This window comes from Neophocaena asiaeorientalis, unplaced genomic scaffold, assembly GCF_003031525.2.
Source record: "Neophocaena asiaeorientalis asiaeorientalis breed wild unplaced genomic scaffold, Neophocaena_asiaeorientalis_V1.1 scaffold52, whole genome shotgun sequence".
Taxonomy (NCBI): domain Eukaryota; kingdom Metazoa; phylum Chordata; class Mammalia; order Artiodactyla; family Phocoenidae; genus Neophocaena; species Neophocaena asiaeorientalis.
Genome location: NW_020173927.1, coordinates 4,861,199 through 4,869,110, shown reverse-complemented (window position 1 = coordinate 4,869,110; position 7,912 = coordinate 4,861,199).

Below are 7,912 nucleotides of genomic sequence, written 5' to 3'. Positions count from 1 at the left end.
AAGGAAAGAAAGAAAGAAAGGAGGGAGGGAGGAGGGAAGGAATGAAAAAAGGAAATAAAGAAAGAAGATAAAGTAAAATAAAGTAAGATAAAATAAAATAATTAAAATAAAAAAATATTAAGAAAAAAATTTAAAAAAAATAAAATAAAAACGGACGGATAGAACCCTAGGACAAATGTTGGAGGCAAAGCTATACAGACAAAATCTCACGCAGAAGCATTTTCCCGGGGCTCAGCTTTGGATTTGGCCCCGCCTCTGCGTGTAGGTTGCCGGAGGGAGTCTTTTCTTCGTTCAGACAGGACAGGGTTAAAGGAGCCGCTGATTCGGGGGCTCTGGCTCACTCAGCCCGGGGGGAGGGAGGGGTGCAGATGTGGAGTGAGCCTGTGGCCGCAGAGGCCAGCGGGACGTTGCACCAGCCTGAGGCACGCCGTGCGTTCTCCTGGGGGAGTTGTCCATGGATACCGGGACCCTGGCAGTGGCGGGCTGCACAGGCTCCCCGGAAGGGGGGTGTGGATAGTGACCTGTGCTCGCACACAGGCTTCTTGGTGGCGGCAGGAGCAGCCTTAGTGTCTCACGCGCATCTCTGGGGTCTGTGCTTTTAGCCGCGGCTCACGCCCATCTCAGGAGTTCCTTTAAGCAGCGATCTTAATCCCCTCTCATTGCGCACCAGGAAACAAAGAGGGAAGAAAAAGTCTCTTGCCTCTTCGGCAGGTCCAGACTTTTCCCCGGACTCCCTCCCGGCCAGCCGTGTCGCACTAAACCCCTGCAGGCTGTGTTCACGCCGCCAACCCCAGTCCTCTCCCTGCGCTCCGACCGAAGCCCGAGCCTCAACTCCCAGTCCCGCCTGCCTCTCAGACAAGCCTCTCAGACTGGCGAGTGCCGGTCAGCACCGATCCTCTGTGCGGGAATCTCTCCGCTTTGCTTTCCGCACCCCTGTTGCTGTGCTCTCCTCCGCGGTCCCGAAGCTCCCCCCTCTGCCACCCGCAGTCTCTGCCCGCGAAGGGTCTCCTTGTGTATGAAAACCTTTCCTCCTTCACAGCTCCCTCCCACTGGTGCAGGTCCCATCCCTATCATTTTGTCTCTGTGTATTCTTTTTTCTTTTGCCCTACCCAGGTATGTGGGGAGTTTCTTGCCTTTTGGGAGGTCTGAGGTCTTCTGCCAGCCTTCAGTAGGTGTTCTGCAGGAGTTGTTCCACGTGTAGATGTACTTCTGGTGTATCTGTTGGGAAGAAGGTGATCTCCGCGTCTTACTCTTCAGCCATCTTGTTTGTTGTTTTTAATGTTGCTTTTTGTGAAGGTAGATTTGTTACTGCAAATTGACAGTAAATTTAGCCACTTCAGCCGTGGTCATTAATCTTGAAGTAATTAATGGGTTCAATAATGTTTTGAAAGCAACCGGCTTTATAATTGTTATATTGCCCTTGTTTTCAAGTATTAAATGGAAATATTGAATAATGCCAGAAACTGTGCTTCCCTGTGACTTTCACAGCATGGCTGCCCAAAGCTCCCTCTTGCGGGCTCTGGCTGACCCAAGGCCTGCATGCACACCCATATTCCTGAGAGTAGATACATTAGACATAACTTCTTTTAATTGCTCGACCTCTACAAATGATTTTTAAAGCCAACACTAAGACCCTATCCACTGCCAGAAATTGTATAAAGAAATTTCAAAACTCCAGTTTGCCAGAACAAGCCAGAAAAAGAAATTACTTGAGAAAAATGATATCCCACAGGCCATTTCCAAAGCCATTTACTGTAAGAACAGTCTCCTGTGCATGTATTTTCGATGTCACAAAAAGAATATTCCGTTTTTATTCACATCTTTGTTTCACTAGATTTTCCAGACATCTACTCCTATCATTAATTCTATCAGTTTTCTTCCAAACCACTAGTAACACTCTCATTATGTTTGCTGATGTTATTGTTACATGCAGTTTGCAGAATCAAGATTTTAGGATGGAGGTTGACAGATTCTTAAATAAAACTATTTCAGACTTTCTATAATTCTGGACCCTGTGAGTCCTGGAGAATCAATTTATCCACTTGGTCTCTTGGCAGGTGGGCATCCAGTGTCAGGAGAAGGGAAGTGTCTGGGGACCTCCCTGCTGGGAAGAGGTGGACCCATGCGGCTTAGAACCGGGTGTCCCAAGTCACAAGTGTGTTACCCAAGGGGCATGGAATTGTGACAAGAACAGGTCCTATGACGTGCATGTGTCTGTGTGGGTGTGTATGAGTGTGTGTGGGTATATGAGTGTGTGCAGGTGTGGGTATGTGGGTGTGTATGAGTGTGTGGGGGTGTGGGTACGTATGAGTGTGTGTGGGTATATGAGTGTGTGCAGGTGTGTCTGTGTGAGTGTGTGAGAGTGTGCAAGTGTGGGTGTGTATGAGTGTGTGGGGGTATGTGAATGCAGGTGTGTATCTGTGAGTGTAGGTCAGTGTGGGTGTGCCCCAGAGCATCTGTGTAAGAATGTGTATATGAGTGTGTGCAAGTGTGTGCCCTCCAGCCCTACAGAGAGGGGTGAGGGAAGGACAAAGGTAGGTAGTATTTCATGGAGAGAAAACTCTGTGAGACCTCCTGCAAAAACTGTGGGGCAACAGCAGAGTTCTGGGCTGAATTGTGTCTCCCAATTCTTATGTTGAAGTCCTGACCCCCAGGACCTCAGAATGTGACCTTATTTGGGGATGGAGCCTTTCAGTAGATGATTAAGTTAGAATGAGGTCATCACGATGGGCCCTTCCAACATGACTGATGCCTCGTGTCCTGACAAGAAGTGGACATTTGGACAAAGACGTACACACGGTAAGGCCATGTGGAGAGATGTAAGGGCCTGTGGCCTCTCCAAGCCCAGGAGAGGGGCCTGGGACAGAACCTCCTCTCACGACCCTCAGAGAAAACCAGCTCTGCCGACACCCTGATCTCCAGACCTGGGAAATAATCCATTTCTGTTTTTTAAGCTGCCCAGTTTGTGGAACTTTGTTACAGCAGCCCTAGCAATTTCATATAACCAGCTAAGGGGGTGCCTGCTACGAGATAAGAATAAAGGTAAGGGAGGGAGAAATTGTAGAGGGCCTTGCCTTTCAATGTAACATGCAGCAGGCTTCACATTATACTACAAGGGTCAAAGGGTCGTTGAATGATAGTTATGAGGGGTATGCATGCTCCAAGGTGCATTAAAAACTCTCCTGCAGCAACATACAGTTGGCCTTGGAAGGTGTATCTCTCAAGGCAGGTGGCCTCCAAGATTAGAGCACTAATCCTGGCAAATGGGAAGGAAAAGCAGATGACATTCATGGAGGGGGAACTTCAACAGGAGGTGTCTGGAGTTGGAGCTCAGCAGGTGGTAGAGCCACTGGGATAGAAAGAGGGAAAAGAAACAAGAGGGGAGGAGGAGGCCTGCAGGCCTTGCGTTCTAGATGAAGATGTAGATTTCAGAGCTGCCAGCATTTGGGTAGTGTAAGGACATCACATGGGAGACAGCTGACCAGGGACAAGGCTGGGGGTTTTGGCAGGGGGCTGGATAAGGCGGACCACCCCTGGGGAGGTAGACTGAAAGCAGAGAGAGACAAGTGAGGCTGGGGGACTGAAGGAACAGTCACTCAACACGCCAAGAAGCACGTTAATAACTTCCTGCTCTAGAAGTGTCCCAGGGACATCAGCCTCATGTGTCCACTTATTTATACAAAAGTCAAGTAACGCATGTGAAATCTGCATTTAAGTGCAGAAGACGATTCCATTCTGTTCACGCTCTTCATGTGATAGTTTCGTATCAGTACAGATGGATTAGGAGGGTCTTCCCAGTAATCAAGTTTCCAAATCTACTTTTTCTCACTTCCAGAGTATTTGGAATCTGTCTCATGGTTATGGCTTTATGTATTCCAGCAAATATATAAACCACTGTACAGACTCAGGGGAGATTCATTTACAGATTCTGACAGGGGTTTGGAAATACATATGAGAGAGACATAAACATTTCTATGTAAGTAATGGTTAAATGGATGGGTGCCTTTTAATTATTGTAATAAACATTTTTGAAGTAATTGTTTTTTTCTATAAAAAAGTAGATACATGAAGAACTATTGCAAAATAGTGATATCTGAATATGGATCTAAGTAAATAAATTGTTAAAATCAAATTTTGTATGCTATTCTAACCATGCAAGTCCTATAGAAGATGTGATGACATGAAATGATATGATATAGGATATGATTGTTTCAGCAATTTTCTTAGTTTCATTTTTATTTATTTTAAAGCTGACATTCCAAACCTTGGCAACAAAAGGGTACTTCTGAAAATAAACCTGTCTGATCCTACCCTAACTTACTGAGTCAGAACCATTGGGGCAGTGGGGCTGGGCATCTGTATTTTTAATTAGCTCTCTTCTGTCATTTCTATTTGCCCCAATGCTTGATAACATTGGCTTTTAGAGGTTAAAAGATGACCTGTGAAAATAGCTAAGTAATTATGTCATAGCTTCTGTACAGTCTGCCACCCATTACCAAAGGATACACATGCATTACTTTATCCCAAATCTCGGTCGCTCACAATGTATGTTCCTAGGAAGTTTGCAAATCCCCAGGATGCTGTCCTACTAACATACCTGCTACAGGCTTGGGCGTATGCCTCCCTGGGGGATCCCTCAGCCCTGGGCCACCCCTTCCACTCAGTGCTTCCCTGACTCTCTGTGTCTCTATAGAATCACCACTCACTCAGATGCTGAACCCACAAAGCCTAGTCTGACAAGCTCTCAGCTACTCCCTAGAATACAGCCATTGGCAAATATTCTCCCTGCCAGAGTATATCTATTAGGTATTTTGTTATTTCCAGGCACAAATCTCACACCATTTTTATTCTCTCTTGAATGTTATGTGCAGTCTCTTATTATATATCTAGTAAAGGGTAGGAAGAAACTGAACAGTCAGAACTAATCAGGCTTTCCTCACTCCCAGGTGATTAGGAAAGCAGCCACTGCTCCAGTGGGACACTCAGAGATGCAAGGTTATCCTGAATCCTGTCCTTGGCATTTACACATGATGCAGGTGCAAACTTCCTTTCTTCTGATCAATGCAAAGTATATTTGGAAAGAGTTCTCTCTGCAGCTTCCTAAGGCACCAGGGCAATCGATGCCCCTCTGTCCCAGGTGCTGAACAAGCACTTGGAACTTGCTGCAGAGGACTCAGTCTCCAGGGCAGCTGGGACAGTGAGAAGTACCTCAGGCTTCTCTCTCCACCTCCATCTGGCTGTGTGTGCGATATTCCTGCCACGAACCTGAAAGTGTGGCGGTGTCTACCGCTGAATGGTATAGTGAAACCCTTCGCAACAGTTTACCCTATCTTGATGTGAAATTGAAGATAATTTTGGGCATAAAGACAATGTAGACAAAAGTTTTCCATTCACAGACAAAGAAGTCAAATTATTCTAAAGCATTAGAAAATGTTTCCCACCAATAACAGTAGGGAACCCTGTGGAACACTCTTGGGAGGAGTTTGCAGGCATAACTCTGGGTGATGGATGGAGAAACCTAGCACAAGCTGATGTGGTCAGAAGGGGAGAGATTGGTCCCTGGGTCCCAGGGATTCAGCCAGGCCTGCTGTGGGGTCAGGACAAGTGGCCCAGGATGTGGGTATCTCAGGGACAGCCCGTCTGGTCTCTGGGCTCTCAGTACGTGGCTGGATTTGTTCTCTGCCTCCTTCACCTCTGAAAATACCGCTGCCCACACTCGACGTGTGCCTGTGCTGGAGGAGACTAACCTCTGCTTGATTCTTGTTTGGAAACCCTGAGAGAAGCATCCAGCTTCCCAGTATGGCTTTGAGGATTATAACTGGTGCAGCTCAGGTCAGGTGTCCACACCTGGACCACTTTCTACAGGTGACAGGTGGGGTTCTGCAGGTCCTGGAGATTCCCAGCTCAGCCAGTGGAGGAGAGGAAGGGTTCCCAGGAGATAACACCTTTGACAACCTCTAAATGGTCATTGAAGAAAACCTGCATGATTGCCAACGAGTCACAAAGCCACCAACTAATATTAGGTGATGAGGCTGTTCACAAATCTCTACAATTCACTGGTGGGTCCACCCAAAATCAGTGTAAGCCTGAAACTATTTAATTCCTTATCTGATTAAGGCTATTAGATGTGTAAAAGGAATTAGACTACAATGACAAAATATTTAGAGGTCCTCAATCTTTTTTTTTTCTTTTTTCCTATTATGCCCTTACCTTGACTATGCTAATGATGTTATAGGTAATTAACCCACCTATCTTTAATTTTCTTGGCCACAGTCAAGAGGAACATGTATCTTCAGGGAGTTTACATCCTAAGGAGCTATTGAATATAATAGCACTAAGCTAAGTAAGTTCACACGTAGTAAGACATTGGATCAAATCAGCCGCCCTGTGCAACACACCTTAGACCCATTTTATAGATGGAGATGCTGAGTCTCAGTGTTACTTGGTTAGGTCACCTGGCAGAGCACCTGCACAGGGCCCAGTGCTCAGCTACTATGTACTTAAATCTACGTTTCTTACCCCATCTCATTCCAGGCTGGCTATCTCTATGCAGCTCTCCAGGGCCTTTGTCCCTTCCTGCCCGAGTCAGCGCTTGCCAGGCATCCTAGCCTGTGGGGATGAGAAGGACCCATCCTGGAGGATAGTACCACAGCAGCCTGGTCTCAAGGATCTCCCAGATCAAGGGGCACCAGATGGCAATCCACAGTCAAGGCTGAGCAGGAAAGACAGCAACTCAGAACAGGGCCTTGGGACAGCTGGAGCCAGGGTGGGTCTGATCACACAGAGATAATCAACTTTATGTAAGTCGTAAGGGTGGGAACCTAATCCTGTAGAACTGCAGCCTTATGGGAAGACAAAGAGATGTCTCTCTCTCTGTATGTAATGCAAGCAGGAAGGCAGTCATCTGCAACCCAGGAACAGAGGCTCACGAGAACCCCACCACGCTGGAACCCTGAGAAATACATTTCTGTTGTCTAAACCACTCAGTCCATTTTGTTATGGCAGCCTGAGTAGACTAACACAATGTCCTTGCCCTGAGCATCAAAGTCTCTGCTCTAGAGTTTTCCAGACTTTCCTAGATATTTCTAGAAGAGCAAAGCTTCCCACTTGCAGCCCCTGTCATTGTTGTCACTTGTAGGATGACACCCAGCAGTGCCCTTCTTCCAAGCTTGCAGTGCTTCACATTTGCCCCTTCGGAAAAACACCACAGTTAGAGCATTTTAGTTTACATCATTAGTTTATGTGTTCTATTTATCGAACTTGGAAAGTAGCTTTTCTTCTGAAAAATCATATTAATGTTCTGTTTTGTTGTTAATTAAGGCTGTCACAGAGATTGCCACAAATAGGTAATCTCACACTGCTACGTGGCCCCCAACACATTGTTGTGCATGTCAGTTGCCTCGGTGCTGACATTCTTTCCTGGGAACCACACGGTGATTATCACATGTGCTGAGGATCATAATGAGCAATGAATTGTTCCTTATCTTCATGGAAAATCATATTAGGTGTAATTGGATAAAACCAAGAATAAACAATCAATCATCCTTAGTTTAAGCTCAGTTTTACACCTAGATGGTTAGACGGTGGGGATGGCATTGACCCTGCATCTCATATCAGAGCATCCTGCAGTGGGTGCCATGGTGATCGCAGGGCTGATCAAAACAGGAAGATTACCCTTGAAAGTATATACCTGAGACAGCAGAACTGAAGATAGCACTCAGGGGACCTCACTTAAAAACAAATATTCTGTTGGGCGTACTTTCTCTAAGTAAGACAAATGCCTTTCATCCCATCCCTATTAATGTGCACAGAGCTAAAACTTAGAGACACTTGGTGTGTGTGACACAGAGAAAATGCCCCATGCTGTTGGCAGAACCACGAGACAGGGAACGGATGCTTGTGGGTCACACCA